The following is a 19,371-nucleotide window of genomic DNA, read 5'->3' as shown; positions in this document are numbered from 1 at the left end:
CTTCTATGTTCTAATCTTTATTTAGATGTCAAAAAATTACAATCATAACATGCATCACATTACCGATAATTCTTCTAAAATATTAATTCTAATTTTGTCTAAAACACCAAAACAAAGCAGAACAAATTCTTCTGAAGCTGAAGCACTATCAAACTAATGTAGGTTTTAGCATCCCACATTCATCTTTTAAATTTGTACCATTCTAACCTGCTTTTTTGCAGCAGTCAGTGTTATATTTTCACTTACAAATGCAGGTGTAAGCCATTATACGTCGATCATGAACCTAAGTTCAATTCGTCTTCTGATAAACCCACTCAGATGCCGATGTTTAAAAAAATAGTTTACTACAAAGAAAAGAACAGTTACATACAACATCAAAGAGACAAGTTTTTTGAAACACACGAGAAAGAGAGAGAGAGAGAGAGAGAGAGAGAGAGAGAGAGGGATGGAGAGAGGACAGACAGACAAATTGATAACTTGTCTTGCTACACCTAGTTGGCTTGTGAGTGTCGTTCTGTAGCGACCGATGCTTACACATCAGTTCCCAAAATTAAAATATGTAAACTCGTTTGTACGCACACTGTCTACGCATACAGTATCCTGAATAAAAAACAGGTAAGTATATTTTGGACCAATCAGAAAACTTTCATTTAGAAGGACAGATTTTCCTTCAATAAACCAGTGGAGCCTAGCTGATCCTAGAAAATAGATCGGTGTCGCTGGGCGCCCCTAAAAAGAACAAAATTGTTTATTTATATAAAACTACAAATATGATTCCGTCTTCTGTGTGGAGAGTTATCTGTAGCGGCCGATGTTTACACACTTGCGTCCAAAATCCACTCGTTTATATGCACATTGTCTGTACATACTTTATCCTGAATAAAAACAATTGGGAGCCACCTAAATCCTTTAAAACGAATTTTTTCTTCAATACACCAATGTAGCCCAGGTAACCTCAGACAACAGATCAGTACCATTAGGTGCCCCTCTGTTGGTTGCTCATCTCTGTTATATCTCTCTCCACTCACACAAACATTTGCAAACACACAGAAATACAACTTATTGACTCATTATCGTCTGCCAATCTGTATAAACATTTTTCATTGAAATATTTCCAATCTTTCTCACAGAACTTTTTCTAATACGAAATCAAATGAACATTGACAGTTATAAACAACTTTCAATGAATCATAATTTATATAAATGAGCAGAGAAGTTTTGATTACGATTTTCCTGACCCCTGTAACGTACGGCTCTTAATTAATCAGTCTTCTTCAATGTCTAAGCTTATGAATTCCTCTTGTTTTTACCAGAACTCTAAAATATTCACGAACATTCTATGGTTTTCCTATTACTGTTAACTTCCATTAGAAACATATATAAAATATCTCTTTTGTTAACATGTTTTCTGAACTAATTTTTTTGTTTTTGTTTATCGTATAAAATGTCTGTCGTATTTTCACATTTCATTATAAATCCTACAAACCATTTTCACTGAAAATATTTCTCTGAATACGACTCATCCCAAAAATGCTTCTCCCATTACAAAACAACGTAAGGTAATACCACAAAACTGGTGAAGTGCACATTCCTAAAGCTCCCTAATTGGAAATGGAACGCTGGACACATCTTTCCAGCTTAAAGTCCCATCAGCCAACAGATAGAAAATCTTTGTCAAGAAGTCATGTAGTTTTGTCGACTTCTGTGTTCTTAGGTCACCTCTTTCGAGTCATTCAAATCTGTCCATACAAGCGATAGCTCTCATTATATAAAAGTAGCAATTAGTGTAAAAATTATTAATAACAACAACAACACACAATCATTTGAGATTAAAAAATTCTTCCTGTTTTTTTTTTTAATTTTACAGTATACAAATTTAATATCACATAGGTGTTCCCCAGCCAATCCCTTATAAGAAAGTAAAGCAGCTCTCTTAAACACTCCATTGTAATGCAGAAACAAGAGAAATATTTTATCAGGTTGTCAACTGGTACTGTGAACGTCCTCTGGGATGCGACGTTCCAAATCCGTATTACTAATTTAACTTCTAATTGAATTTTTCACTTTTCTACTTCATCTAGCCTCATGTGGAGAATTCCGTTTCTAATACTATTTCAACACACCCGCAGCTAATATTGCTACAAATAGCAATATCTAATCTCAGAAATATCGTGAAACATTTACATTTTGTAGATCATAAAAATCTTTAAAGAAGAACTCTTTGGCACGAAATGACCATTGAATAGAAATTTATGTGCTATAAAAATACAATCATTTATTTATTCAAGTGGCTTTTTTTCTTTTTCTATATATTCTCTGTCATAAAGTATATTTTGGTAGAGAATAATGTTCTCAGAGACTTACAGAGCAATCTGTTCATATAAAGAAGAAGAAGATAAGGAAATAAAATTCAATAAATTCAGTTCATAATCCTTTCTGAGAACAAGCAGCTTATTCCTCGCTCGACACATCAACAAAGATTACATATGCTGAACTACAAATAAATAATGTGTTTGCAAGCTGCTAGCTTAGTGGACAGACTCACAAAATAGGGTTAAGAAATTGTCCAATTCAATTATTTATGATAATGGCCACTCTTGTGGACATTGGGGCAGCATCTGAGGGACATCGGTTTAACTTCAAAAGGGATTAGTGCTGAAACTATTGTAAATTACTCAAGGTTCCTGATTAATTGAATAAAAGTTGCTATTCTCTACCTATAACTAGGAGTTGGAGAAGCATTATTTATGATCTTTTTGACATGTATGCACACACGCGCGCGCACACACACACACACTTACTTCAACTATTCCCTGACCCAACTTGTGTTGAGAAAGAGATTATATATGAATAAACTTGATAACATCTCTGAAACGATCGTACACAATTATAAATTTATATTGTTTTGAATTCTTGGAACATGTGTAAATAATCTTGTATTAATTTCGTTCACCTCTTATTTAATTTTTCTCTCTCTCTCTTTCAATATGTGTGTGTGTGTGGATAGATAGATAGATACAGGAGACCCGGTACTGTGCTAGCGTCCACCTGGAACCCCATCAAAATCAACCCAACCTATTTTTATACTAAATCTAAAATTTAAATCTCACCAAGGCTGTTGATATTTTCATGTGTGAGTTGTAGGCTAAATGTGGGCCAGCAGACAAAGATAGGGGTCACAGAGATAAGATGCTTCTGAAAGATCCTCAATAACTCATGAAAACCATACTACATTTAAGGAAATGAAGAACAAACTCAGACAAGACATCGGGATCTTATAGACATCTACTGGCCTTAAAAGGTCAAAAAGACACAAGACAAGGAAGTAGTTAACAAGAGTATATATTTATAGAAAGTACAAAAGTAATAGTTTGCAGCAGAATGTTTCTGGCTTATTCATCTCTTATTACCATTATCTTTAATGATAGTATTAGCAAGCGTCTATGTAGTGACGCAAAAAGGTAGATCACGTTAACATACGACAAAAAGTCTAGTACTCTGTTACTATACGTTTCACTGTATGCCATTAAACCAGATTACACACTGATATAATCATTCTCCTGACACTTTTCTGCGCTTTACTACTTAAGCAACGTTGAGCCTGGTCAGCACTAAAATGGGTGACCTTTCGGGAATTCCAGGTTTTCTCCGCTTATCTAGGTATTGTTTCCAGTCGTCTAGCATTTCTCCCTGCCAATGGAATCAAGCAATGCTGATTTAGTAGAGGTGTGATTGGAGATTGCGCAGTCCTTGCTGCACAATTACATGCGCAGTTACCTGTACAGAGGGTATCCATTGTCTCTTAAGCCTGAAAGGAGGCATCTACTACTTCCGTGTTCGCTTATGACAAATTGGAAGTAGTTGTTTTGTTTGCACAAGAAAATTGCAGTGCAGAGACAAGCTCTCTCTAGTTTAGTTTTTAGACAGAGCCCTACTTTCCTAGATGTACTGCTATCACTATAACTGAAGAACTCCATCCATGCCATTGTATGGTAACCCTTCAGAATATGAGAGGGAGACTAATAGGCGTTGCACATTACCCAAGGATGATCTGGAACTGTGCAAGGTACGAGTGCTGATCTCTCTTTAATATTATATATACCTGCTTATTTGAATATGTACAGAACTTAGTATTCTCAAATAGTCACCCATCTAGTATTGGCCAGACTCAGTATCGCTTAACTTTAATGATTTAATGAGAATTGGTGTGTCACAATGATTATGTTATATATTACTGTTACTCTGTGATATGCAAAATAAGTAAATAAATATGCAAAACAGAATTTGTAGAAGCTACTCTCATTTCTTTCCCCATTCGTTCGGCTTAGTCCTTAATCTTGCCTTTTCACTTCGTCTTTCTTTACCAAGTGAAAATGTGATACATATAAATCAATTGCTTTGTCTGAAATCTGTAAAAACACAGTATGAAATCTTCAATTAAAAAACATTAGCTCGCATATAGATGTGAATTTGAAAATTCTCAACCAATGAGGATTCTCGTTCTTTTGAAACGGCTACACGCCTCCGGGAGCCAGCTGGTAGCAATTATAAATAGTCGCCTGCTAATAAGAAAACTAGTTTTTTTTTTTTTCAGGTTGATGTACTCATGTTGCAGTTAAAAAAAAGAAACGGTCAACAACAATAACAGCACCCCACATGCACAGTGAAGGCAGAGAATGCGCTAAAAAAAAAAAACAAAAAAAAAAACACTACTTTTGTCTTAACATTTCTGATCTTTAATTTATAGAAAAAAAACAAAACAGTAAGACATTGCTATCAAAATTTAGATCACGCACTGTTTTGTATAAATATATTTAAATATTTTAGATAAAACGTATTTCAAACAACAAAAATTTTTATTGTTTAATTTCCCCCACTCATAAGCGAAAATGATATTTATATGCCAATGAGTTTATTCAACATCATATTTCTTGTATTATTATTCATCGGACTACTGTTCTCATCTTGAGTGTGATTTTCACAACGTTTCGGTCGATATAACCTCCGACCTTCTTCAGGTGTATCTTGTCGAACGCAGGAATGTTTCTGCCGAACTCGAGAATTTGGACGGAATTTCGAGCGGAACCCTTTATTTACTTCACGTGGGTAGTGTGCTCTTGTTCCGTTAGCCATGACTGGATAGAGGTCCTAAGTAATTCGCAAATGTATATTTCGGTCGCCTGCAGTGAGGATTGAACCTTCAACCTTCAGGAAAATAACTAATTCTCATCTCAAAAATTCAGAAACGTCATATCATATTTCTTATCCTCTCTTTCACTGTATTGATACCAAATCTCCATTAGTAATAGATAGATTTTCTTCTGAGCACTTCTGATTGAACGTGAGAGAGTTAGTCTTTTTTCCGATTCCCTGGATATATTTTCTAATCGCCGAGCGGTCTTTTTCATTTCAGCTGGCATGTTGTATAAAATGGTGCCGAAAAGTTCTTGTTCAGACATATTCTACTAAAGCGATTTCTATCGTTGCGTCCGATTATCATTAGGAACGATCGTTGTTATCTTTTTCTTTTTCTTTGAGGCTTGGTGTATTTATAGATTTTTTTAACCTTCTCTACAACCTCTCTCTCTCACAGATGTGATGTTCCTAGTCTCAGTCTTTTCTACTAAAAATATCATAGCATATGTTTGGCAGAATTGTATGATCTATTCCTTGCTTCCTTTTTTTTCTAGTTCATTTGTCTCGTTGGTTTAGTGATCTCCATTAATTTGCTGTTTGGATACCTCATTATAATACAACTTCCTATTCCAGTGGCTTCTCTTGGAAAAAATGCAGGCTTATAAAACTATCTTCCTGTTGACCGTTTTTAGTTTCTCTATTACGTCGATCTTTTCAAGACTAAGATCAATAGGCATCTGCTGTCTTTGCGATAATCGCCTTCATGTTAGCTCCTTACATTAACTGGCTTCACGCCTTGTCTGGAGCGAGTTCTACTTAACATCATATTTATAGTTCACTCGCACTCTTTATTTACAAGTTCTGGCATGTTTTCTTCGCACATTTCCTTCCATGGAAGCGAAATGTTTGCCAAACGCAGGGGTTAAAATTATAAAGCCTGAAATTAATCGAGTGTCTGTCGCAAAATAGATAATAAAATTATTACCCAATTCTAAAAATAGGAAACGAATCACCAATTTTCCCTTTGGACGAGTCTCCAAACTTATTATTTTCACATTCGCTTAAATTAGACAATGTGCTGGCATTCAGAGATACGAAAGATATAAATGTCGGTTTCAAAACAAGAAAGAAAAAAATGAAAGGTTTGAGATAAATCTGAAAATTATCTTACATCAAGTTATCCTCTCGTTAATGTTTTTGTGATGAGGTTAGGGAAGGGAATGCGGGACAAATTATGGTCGTTCTTGAGTCATTTTTATCACAGGATTTTCAGGACATTGAAAAACTTTCTTATGACTTCATTTTCGATTTTTACTTTCCAGGTTTTTTCTTTTCTGTTTTCTTTTGTACATTTCTCTTTTTTTTTCTTGTTTTACAAAAAAAAAAACAAAAACAAAAAACAAACAAAAAAAAAGAACAACTTGTCCAACACCAGGGTTAATGATTTGATTATTCAAATATGACAAGTAATTCTAAATGTCTATAATAAATAAATAACAACCGCAGACACCATGTCCACAGCGATTTCTTAAATATGTTATATCTACAAAAGTTTTTAAGTTGGTTTAAAAGTGGAAAAAAATCTGAGTTCAAGTCTTTGCAAATCTCTTTCAATCTTCAAGCGAAAGAAACGTGTTGATCAAAGAGTCAATGAAGATTCTTAGGCACCACCAGGACGGAATCACTCTTTTGTTTTCAGTTGGGAATGGGGAGAATGCATAGCAGAGGTAGACAAATGCAATTTCAGAACCAAATCTAAAACTTTTCGTTGATGTAGAATCAAGAATCAAGAATGCGCTTACCTTCCCTCTCCACCATTATGGACCATTTAACTAATTTCAACATATTTATTCAGTAGCAATTAGTGGTATGCTAATTGCCATTGGACCAGCCTATAATTAGTCAGGGATGGTGGATTGTTCTATTTTGAGGCGCCTGATTGGCTAAACATGCCAGGAGGGGCAGGTGCCACTCTACAAATGCCAGCTGCTCTGGCATTCAGGGGTTTTACTGTTCTAGACTTCTGCCAGGAACTACACTCTGTCAATTATCGCATCCATTCAGCACAACATCTTCATTGGATTAGCTGGCTCACCCTAGCAATATTCTACAATTGAGAAAGTTTTTTTTTTAAATAAATATAAGAAATTTATAACAACATAAAATAGGGATTTTTAAAACAATTAAACATTTTTATATTTTTAATAAAATACGGACATAACGTTTTTGTAACACATTTCTGGAAGTAAAATAATAATAAAAAAAGATAACTATTTTGTGTTATAAGTTTCTTATATTTATTAAAAAAAAACCTAAAGAAAAGAAACTTTCTCAACAAAAAAAAAAAAAAAGAAAAAACCGGCATTAATTGATTAACTCTTTATTTACTTCACGGGGTAGCGTGCCCTCGTTCAGTCAGCCATGACTGGACAGAGGTTCAAAGTAATTTGAGATTGTATTTTTTGCTTGCCCACACTGATGATTGAACCTTCTGGAGAATATCACTTTGCAATTGATTTTTCCAAGTACTCTAACCATTGTCCAACGGGGTCCTAAGTTCGATAAGATACACCAAAAGAAGGTCTGAGGTTACTCGACCGAAACGTGAAAATAACATTCAAGGTGAGAACAGTAGTCCGAAGAATTCAAATATTATGAATAAACAATCCTCATCTCAAAATTTCAGAAACATAATGATGATACCATTCTGTACTCTAATGTTCCTTATCACTCATTGCCCTCCGATAAGTTGAAATATGCAGTTAATCGAAAATAGACTTCGAAGCCTACTGGGGGGGATGCCCTTTTCTCTTCCCTGCAACCTCTTTCCCACAAAAGAGACGTTGCTAGCCTGTTTCTGCTTTATCGTTATTTTCCTGGCAAGTGCTCGTCTGAGCTCCGATCTATGGTCCACCCAAGACAAACTTTCACGAAAAACACTTGTCTAGCTGTAACCACTATCAATAATTTCCATCACTCTCTATCTGTGCCTAAACCTTAAAGTAGACTACATGAACAAAACTTCACTCTTAGAACTGCACGCTTGTAGAACTCTCTTCCATTTGCCTTCTTTCCAGCTGACTAAAATTTGGTCATCTTCAAGTCCAGCATAAACAAATTCTTGATGAGATCCCCTTAAGTAATCCAATTTGCCAAATTTCTACTACTACTGTACATTCATTAAACCTCATCCTCGAGTGGCCTCCGGGCCTTAATAAGTGATTACTCCTATGTAAAAAAAAATGTTTACCTGGGTTCATTCTGTTAAGACTCAACATGTCTTTCAATTTTAAGTGTGTCCTCTTTCTTCCTGTGCGGGCTCTGAGCTTCAGGAGAAATTGACTATGAAACTCCTCGTTCTTTTTTTCTCATCGAGTTCATATACTAGATCCATTGCTCTTCTTGATTCTCATAAATTCAGTTCTTTTTGCCACTCTAAACACTTTCTTCTACCTGAGGATATTCCCTATCTACAGATCTATCATCAGACTAAAGCAAAAACTATCGATAACCATTATTCTTCCTAAAAAGCTCCCTACAGTAGCTTCACGCCTTGTCTGGAGCAATTTCCGTTAAGAAAGTAAATGTATGTAAGGCCTGTAAGTCTGACAGCAAAATTATTTTCATCACGTTTATTAAAAGTTGTTTTATAAAGACAATAGATACAATCTTTTAAAGTTCAAACTAGTTTAGTCTTTTCACATGTGAACATGTATCAAGACTAAAAGCAACTTAAGGCTAAGGATTAATGAGATGAAAAGATTGTTAGTTGAGAAACGAACGGCGTTGTGAGAGGAATGAAAATGTTTGACATAGGATTTGAATTTGCACGTTGTAATTTGCAATGAAGAAGTCCCAGGGTAATGGCTTCCACAGATGGGTAACCCTTGTGAAAAAGATCAGTTTGTGAAAATTCCGTGTGGAGAAAGAAAGGACAGTCTTTTTTGTTTGTACTTTTTTTTAAAAAAAGTTGTTTATATTGTGTTTAGTGAAACTAGACAAGTCAAACTATTTCTCATTTATTTCATCCAATATTGCTATTCTTTCTTTTATTTTAACTTTCTCTATCTTTGGTTGGTCTTTCTTCTTTCTTTCTTTTCTTTTTTTTCGTGATCGTCTTCTTTCTTCCTCATCCTCTTTCTTTTTCTCCTACCATTAGTCATCATTTAACATTATTTTTACGTAATCTTTAATTTGCAATGAACTTCGTCTATATAAACTTTATGATAATTTCTGTACAAAAACCTGCTTTTGATGATATTGGATAAGAATGTATAGTTTGCGGTAATTTTCAGTTTTATGTTGACATATATATAGACGATTGCACCGCAGGAGGTATGATTTTCCAATTAACATCCCTGAATCTTGGAATAGAGAAGTAATAAATACGCCAATAGCGCAGCAATTCCAGGTGAAATTGAACTCGTTGCTGAGCTACTGTATCATTTTCTGTATAAATTTCTACAACCCTTTCTCTATATGGCAACTGAAGCATGCTTGTTTTATTTTTACCAAATAAATTGAGTTGAAACTGTTCTTTATATAAGAGTTGTTCCAAAAGTAACGCGTCCTATATTATAATTTGTTTAAAAATTGAAGAGCTACGAAGACGGGAGTGGTACTATTAAAACGAGCGACCTTTTGGTTACAGAATTTAATTGTCTACATAGTAACTACTATTCTCAATGCATTTTTGCCAGCGATGGGGTGGTGGCAGTGCATGGGCGTTCAAAGCGCGCATTATCACTCATAACTGTCGTCACTCTGAAATCGATGAACCAATCTTTTAACTGTGCTGACATCAACTGCATTAGCGTCATAAATGTATGTTGTTCACTTCAATCTTCCATGCATGAAGGAATTCAAAAATGACTACCTGCTTCTGAAGCACGGCCATGACAGGGATTGCTTTCTTAGTCTTATACCGTCAATATCTGCAATAGAGATATTGGACTTTTAGGTCATGAATGCATAAGTTCAGTCATTATAACAATGCAATTTTCTCTGATCCATTTGGGCGGAATAATAATAAGAACTATCGATACTGTTTAAGTTTACTAGGTGCAGACTTTTGTGTTTAAGTTTACTAGGTGCAGACTTTTGTGTTTAAGTTTACTAGGTGCAGACTTTTGTGTTTAAGTTTACTAGGTGCAGACTTTTGTGTTTAAGTTTCGGTGCAGATATTTTTGTACAGCCATGTAAAATTGTCCTAGACTCTTGAAAAAAAAACAAAAAAAAACAGTATTTTATTGCTATACATCTTATGGGATGACTGACCAATTTTTATGATTTCAGGTTCAAATGAACAGCTACAGCAGAACTTGGAATACACTCTACTAAAGCCTGATTGTCACAGTTGGTGAATTTCAAAAATGCAATCTGGACGTGAGGACACTTTAGAAAAACGATATGCAATCAAATTCTGTTTTAAACTTGGAAAAATGCCACAAAAACGTATGGACTGGTTCAGACTGCTTTTAGACCGTCTTGCATAAATCGGACATCAGTTTTTGAGTGGCATAAGAAATTCAAGGAAGGCAGGGAGTCTGTGAGGAATGATGAGAGTTGTGGGAGGAGTAAGGAAGTCAGAACATCAGAGTTGTATTGGTCAAATAAAGAATTTTATGGATAAGGACTGCCATGTATCTATAGAGGCAGTAAGTGCACAGTTTAATATCAGTGTGGGAACCGTACACACAATTATTCACAAGGAACTGATGACACGGAAGATTTTTGCGAATCCACCAGTCCACAAATTAATCCTTGTCACAAACTATTTGACAAAGATGGGCATCAAAACAGTTTTTTACCATTTCTATAGATTTTACTCTCTGTGACTCTTGGTTGTTCCCTAAGTTCAAGGAAAACCTTAGAGGCTATCGTTATGAGACAATTGTGGAGATAAAAGAGGCTGTGAGAGGTGTCACCGATACCCTCACACAAGAGGACTTCAATGGGGCCTTCCAGAAGTTGTTGGAATGGTACAACAAGTGCATTGCAGCCAGAGGAGATTACTTCGAAGGTGACTAGAGTTTCATGTGTGTACTATAAATAAAACTACCCACACGGATAAAGCCTTGAAACTTATTGAATATTTTTCATGATCCTGGGATGAAATTGCTTTTGATCTTCTCTCGGGTCTCACAACTGTGAGGGTTTCTTGATGGAGATGATGACCATTTCTATGTTAACTATATTTTATTCAAATCCATGGCTTACTTTTACATAGGCTATCCCAATTGATGGGTTTATTACGACATTCATCACTAAAATCAAAGACAACTAAAAAACAAAGTTTCAAATATTTTTTGTCGTAGGAATAAACTAACCGATCAGATATCAACCCCTGTAAGAGATCACAGTTGACACCCAAGTTAAATCCTATCAATCGTACATATTATCCTTATTCAAATACACATCCGTTGTATATACAAGGCATAACACGTAAAACCTACTCAATCCCTATGAACTATATCCGGCTTCAATATCACCTAATGCAGGTGTTGGTAAACAACTTATAATACAATTTATCTAAACGTAGTTCTTTGTATGTATATATAACTATATAACGTTGAAGATGAAAAATTCAAAATGGATACTTATAACCTGGTATGCCATATTTATATATTTATTTATTTGTAGACTGTTATCCTCATCTTCATAGTTGTTTCCAATAATATAATATAGAATTGGCATACCATGTTAAAATGAATAAAAATATTGGTGCTATGCAGAGAGTGATCCGCACTATATTTTAAATCATATTTCCACGTTTAATTAAAGTTTTATGATATGTTTTTTATTCAATTGTAAGGTTAAAGTACAGAATAGGTACAAAACGCCTTCCCTTCCCCATGTTAAGAATGCCTTTTTAAATAATAACGTTATTATTTCAACACGGATCACTCTCTGCATGAGTACCAAAATATTTATCTAGGGATACCAACAACCTTCATATAGTCTTTCCTGTGACTGCCTGATTATATCAAAGGAACAAATGGCAACAAAACAGATTCTAACTTAATGATTCAGACACATTGTGTTTTGTTGTGGTGGTAAAAATGTAGTAGTTGTAGTAGAAAGAGTCTGTTTCTCAGTCTGGAAGGCTCTTGTGCAGGAATTCATATCCTGTAATAATATTAGTGAGAAAATGGACTAAAGCATCCTCATCAAATGACGTTAGTCTGTTATCATTAGGGCTATGAAAACAGCATATTATTTTCACTGATTTGACTCTCGGGTGTGTATCCGTTGATATGTAAGAATGATATGGTCCTCGGTTGAGTAACTGTGTCTAACTATGTCTTTCGAATATATACTCGAGAGTCAAAACAATGAAAGGATATTCCGTTGTCATAACCCTAGTTACCAGTAATATTTCCAGCAAGGCTAATATACATTTATACTGCTAGATGAAGTATTTACTTACAACACATGGTATTCCCAAATAATCCCACATCCAAGTTTAACCAGGTTTAACATTGCTTATTTTTTCTGATCTGACAAGAATCTATGCGGCCACATCATTTTTAGCCACTACAAAATAAAAGATTTTATCGACAAGTATTATTTAACAGTGTCAATAATTGGGCGCGGAAAGAACAGATATTTTCTATTAATTGGCGCAGTAAATACTTTCACACTTAATTATTTAGAGAAACAAACAAATTTCACCGATTATTTAAAAAGCACAAAAATAAATAAAAACTTTAGGTTTAATTTGGCATCAGCTTTACCTTTGAAATACTTTTTTTTTTTAAAATCTATTTTTATTATGAAATCTGTTTGATTTCTGGCAAAGAAGCAAGCAACTCCGAAATGACTCAGTGTGACTTGTTTGATCTGTCATCAAAAACTTTGAAGTTTAATGAAATGATATTTAAAAAAAAGAAACATCTGTGAGCATCGATCAAGTGGAAAAACATTATGTCTGACTCGTAGCTTTATAAAAAAAATCCCAAGTTATCAGAATGCCAGGCATTCAAGGTTTTGGATAATAATTGCTGAGTGATGTCAAGTGAAAAGGTGAAACAAAAAGACATCAGGAAAATCTGTTTTCAACTATCCAAAACAAATAAGTCTAGACAATGGAAATTAAAAAAAAAAACAAAAAAAAAACGCACATAAAAGACGAGATAAAACTATTAAATAATAGATAAAAAATAACTATAAAAGGGGGAATATATTTTTGATGACCAAACTCATCCAGCAAAAGGATCAACATTGAAATCTTTACCTAATTAAATCAAGCCGTTCATAAACCTATCAGCATTTATTTATGAAAATCAGACTTATAGTTGATTTTTAGCCCGTTAAAAACGGCCAAAGTTATGGCCCATTGACTTGGAAAGAGTGCTTTATGCTGAATTGATGGTTGAGGATGGCTAAATTTGAGCTCATTTTTGCATTAAATACTAATCCCTATTAATCTCTAACTGTGCTTCAAATTGATGTCATAATAGTTCATTGCACTTTATCATAACAAAGATCCATACAAAATTTCAAGCAGATCGGCTCAGTAGTTTCCTAGAAAAAGTGGAACGACAGACAGACTAAGATAAACATAGCATCGATTTACAGATGGTTCAATTGATGTATATTGCTTACCATCCTATTTTAAATTTATTCTAGTTTAATAAAACAATTTTACGAGCATGTATACAGAGGGATGACACATCTATAGTTGTGGAAAGGCAAAATAACACTTCACTTTAATAATATAAAATCAGACAATAGGGCAATTAGCATAGAAAATAACGTATTTAAATAGGAGAGTTTTTTTTAAAAATGTTTTAGATAAGAATTGGTTATTTAGATTCTTCAGACTACTGTTTTTATCTTGAGTATTATTGGCACAACGTTTCAGCCGATTTAACCTCCAGACTTCTTTCAGTGTATCTTTCTGTCAGACTCCAGAATCTATTTGTCTAACTCGGGAATCTGTACGGAATTTTGAACGGAATCCTTTATTTAATCCATGAAAAATACAATTAAGAAATAATATACTTGAGGCTTCTATCCATTTATGGCTGATGAAATGAGAACATACTGCAAACATGGAATAGATAAAGGGTCCCATTCAAAATTTTATATAGATTCCCAAGCTCAACAGATTCAATAGTTTGACAAGATACACCTGAAGAACAATCAGGAAACGTTGTGTGAATAACCTTTAAAATGAGAAATGTAGTCTGACTAATCCAAATGGGATATTTGGATGGATATCTAAACTGTGAATTTATTAGTTAGAAATAGAGAAAAATTATTGAATGCAGGTAACTGAAAAATAATAGCGCAAAGCATTTAGTGTATGTGTGTGTGTGTGTGTGATTATACAATGTTTACCGTTTACTGTTGTCTTAATATTATTAAACTGGCATACTGTTCAGGAGAGCTGGAAAACTATGTAAGATTATAAGATGAAAGTCTAATTTTTATACGTAAGTGCTTTTAGGGCTAGGAAATTGGGAGAGATAAGATGTGAAGAAAGTATAGTTGAATGATAAGACTATTGAAATAGTTCAAAAGTTTTGATACGTTGGTGATAACATTGGATCGCAAGTAGGAGCAGGTGCTAGTGTGATTGCCAACATTAGGAAACAATGGAGTAAATTCAGGGAAATGCTACCATTACTATCAGAATGTTATCGCTGTTGAGCAAGGGAAAAATTTATGTGCATGCAGTGGAATAATGTATGGAGGAGAAACCTAGCCAGTGAGGGATTGTGGCAGTGATGGGGCAGTTCCAATATTTTTCCCAATTCCGGTACAATTACCGATTCTGCACTAAATAAATCTCTAAATATTTAACTATAAAGTTACTATTTTTCAAGATTACCATAAAAACATGTGTTAAATGCGCACATATTTCCTCGAACATAAAAATACACTGATGTGGGGAGGGGGATTTATAGATTTTAGTGTTATTGGTAGTTTAAAATTAATTATTTTATTGTTACTGCCAGCATTCTTAATACACTTTTGTAAGAAATTCAATGATACATCGTTGCTTCTAATACATGTTCATAACATGGGTTGTTTTTTACAGTTTCACACCGTCAATATCTGCAACAGAGTGATGAAACTTCCTGGTAAGAAATGCGTAATTTCAGTCATCATAATAATTTTTTAAACTTTGATTCCTATTATGACCCCTTAACATTTATTGTTTTGGGCTCAAATCAAGTTATTAAGTTAGATCTATGTTCAAGGAACCTATATCTAAAATTTCAAGTGTTTAGACACAAAATTGTCCGAGGAGTTTGGTAGAGTTCTCAAAGGTCCAAACGTTGATCTTTGACCCCTTAACAGCCAAATTTCTGGCCGAAAACCGATTAGAAAGATTTTCTGAAATCTCAGTACCCGGTATATCAAATTTCGAGTCTGTAGACTGAAAGTTGACAGAGTTATTAAGTAGGGAAATGTACACAGACAGACAGACATACACTTTCGCTTTTATAGATATATAGATATACACTGTAACCCGGATATAAGAGATCCGAATATAAGAAAAAAATTTTTTTCTCTGGTCCCAAATTAGAGCCTGTTTTAATGTACAGTGTACCCAGGATATAAGAACTCCGGATATAAGTGTGACCCGGATATAAGAGCGCTGCAGGGAGTGGAGAAGAAGTCTCTTATATCGGGGTTACACTGTACATATACATGTGTGTGTGTGTGTGTGTGTGTGTGTGTGTGTGTGTGTGAATATTCAGAGAATCTAGCTGGCAAAACTTCTCTAATAATCAAAAGGCTTAAATCTACTGTCCGAAAAATAAACTCTGTTAATTGCTTGCCGGCTTCAATTGCTTGTCTGTTTCATGACTGTTAATGGATATTAGTAATGGTCAAACCCATTTAACGAGACAATAGCCATCTTACACTTACATGTATTTATGATGGTCAGTAGGTTGCAGCGTTGTAGATCATGGTCTGATTCACAGTAAATTGTTGGTAACTTTATTAGTGGTAGAACGTCGGCAGTGTCTATTGTTGCAGACTGTGTTTATTAGTAAGTCGAAGACCTCTGACCAGTTAGGTCAGTGTTGGTACATTGTATTTTAAATCAATAGGGAAATAAAAAGAACGAACATTAAATAAACGATACTTTAACTAATGTTTTAAGCCAGGGATCCTCAAACTACGGCATATGGGCCAAACCTGGTCTACCAAAGTTTTTAATCAGACCTACAGTGTTCTTATGAAAAACGTAAAGATATTCAGGAAAAAATGTTTAAAATGTAAATGTGTGAAAATAATATGGTCGTTTTATTTTTAGAAAATGATTAAAAGAATGAGGTTTTGGAGAACCAGTTTCACTGAAAAGTAAAGTTTATGAACAAAACGGTATAAAATATGTACAAGTCATTTTTTTTATATATATATTTTCGCCCGTGTAGTTCTAAAATGTCAGCAGTATGCCCCACCCCCGTTCGAAAATTTTGGAGACCCCTGTTTTAAACGATTGTAATGCAATCAATAAAAAGTATGCATTAAAATGAAATTGTACCATTTTTTAATCAAACCTTCTACAAAAAATGTCTTCTTTATTTTAACCATTTAATTATATTCATCTTTATTTCTCCACCATTTCTAATCTTATTCACTCTTTATTTAAATCGTGATCCACTTCCATCACTTCTGCTTTTCTTTATCCCCACTAGGCTTCTATATATATCCCCATCCCGCTCTGTAAAACATTCGCAACAAACACTTGTCTAGATACAACAACTGTCAACAATTTCTCTTACTCTCAATCTGCGATTATAATGAAATGAAAATTCTATGAGCAAAGTTTATTTTCTTGAACTGTGCGTCTGTGGAGCACAATACCGTGTGGCTGATTCTCAGCTGACTACAACATGGTTGTTTTCAAGTATATTGTAGATCAGTTCTTAAATAATCAAACCCTATCAAAGTTCCACCCATTACCAATCATGATGTAGTCTCACCGGCAATCTGACACTTTTTTTTTTTTAAGCCTTATCCAGTCTTATCTTTTTAAGCTAGTTGTCTCATTTCACCAATCATTTGTCTCGGAATATGTATTTTCTTAAGAAACTTTAGGGAAATATATATATATTTGCATGTAAAGTAACAGTGCAATAATGAAATGCAAGAAATCACTGGTGAGAATTTAATATCGATATTTCAGAGAGAGACTATTTAAGTCTGAAGACGAAAATTAATTTCATATACTAGAATGGTCTTTCTTAATTAGCTGTTTTGCACATGTAAATAGCTTCAGCGAGCTTATAATTGTACATCTTCAATGCAAGGGTTGATAAATTACGCCAGAAGGTATTTAGTCTCAGCTACTGAAATAGTTATTCTAGTTTCCAATTTTGTGTTTCATTATTTAATTTTTCTTATGCATTGTTATCGTAAAGTTTATTATTATCTTTGTATACTGTTGATTGATACTGCACTTGTACAGTTTAACAAGTTTTGGAATCTTTAAAGTTTAAAATTTAAAATTTCTTATTCAGGCATAATCTACACGGGTTAAATAAATTTATGCACATATTGGTACTCTTGTTATACTATTTTCCTCTCGATTATTAAGGGCCTCCAGTTTTCTTTCAGATCCCAGTAATGAATATTCATTTGTTATTTTCATAAACAAATACTACATTACTAAGAGTGAATAAAGACGTTTTTAACTGATCATGTTAGCCATTTTAAAAATAAATTATGATATGGCCTCTTGATGGGTTACTCAATCTTAGAGAATACCATGTTTGTTCCTAAATGTAACAGGGTCAAATATTAGGTTTCCTTTTGAACATCCACAATTTGGATTAGTCTAATCTGACACAAGGTTAACAAATATTTTCAAAAATCACCAACGAATATTAACAAATTTTATACACTACAACAACGAAAATATGAAGAATGTTTTCGTTTTTAAGAGTTAGATCATTCTGATAGTATAATCACGTTGACACGCCAGTTCTCATTTGATCACCAAAATTGAATAATGTTGAACTCAGTCAGTACAAGATTGGTGAGCATTTGGGAATACCAGATGATGTATGTAGGTGGACCTCCAAATTTCCTGCAAGAACTGTGAAGGCCTATAATCGCCCTTTTCCTGATAGAGATATACAGGCAACTGGAGATCGTTTGTGAATTCGACATTCCCATGAAACTTTCTCGTTCGAAGGACGCAGATTCAACCTGCCTAGTTTGAGTGCCACTTCGGGACGATGGGTTAACGAGGAAAACATTAACAATTACAGAATCAAATTAACATTTAGTGACATAATAACTCAAAGTAGTTGATAAAAAATTACTTCCTTGAAGGAAGCAATATTTATAAATTAAATTATCTATCTATGAATTAGCAACTAACCACAACCCAGCGAATGGATTTTTCCATCTGAGGATAATGGAACCTTCCAGCATTCTTATAAACCAAATCTTTAGTTTTCTAACTCAGTTAATTTAGTTCGGGTTCAACCGGTCAAGTAGCTCATGAAAAGCATAAAGAAACGTGAAACGTTTTACTCTTAAGTTTTCTTTTTTTTTCTTCTTTTAAAAAAGGGGGAAAAGAAGCGTTTCGTTTTGATGCCAACAATTGTTCAGTTAACCGAATTCTACGTTGAAATTCTTGAAGGGATTTTAGTTGTCTGAAGAATACTCGGTTATGTTAATGACTCATCTCAAAGATATATAGACAATCTACATTTTTATGTTTGCCTCGGGTTCACCGCAATTAAATGAATAAATAGTGTAAGGAACTTGGGAACTTGAAATACAAAACATAAAGAATAATCACCCCAGGCAAAATATATATTTCTGCATAGTCATCAGAAGACATCACATACGCACACACTTATAAATGTGTATGAACGTAGACATATATATCACACATATATATTCATATATGCCTATAAATATAAATACTCATGTATCTATACACATGTTCACATACATTTATGTATACATATTTGTGTGTGAATATATATATATATATATATATATATATATATATATATAGAGAGAGAGATAGATGTGTGTGTGTATACACAAATATTTATACAAATATATATTAATATATACACATTAATATATATATGCATATATATTCATACAAAAATAGTTATACTCACATTCATGCTTATACATATTCACACAAATATTTATACATATAAACATGTTCATATATATATACACATATCCATATATATATATATATATATATATATATATATACACACATATATAGACATA

This window comes from Euprymna scolopes, chromosome 5 (assembly GCF_053919585.1).
Source record: "Euprymna scolopes isolate OS-2025 chromosome 5, ASM5391958v1, whole genome shotgun sequence".
NCBI lineage: Eukaryota > Metazoa > Mollusca > Cephalopoda > Sepiida > Sepiolidae > Euprymna > Euprymna scolopes.
Note: the sequence above shows the minus strand (reverse complement) of the source record.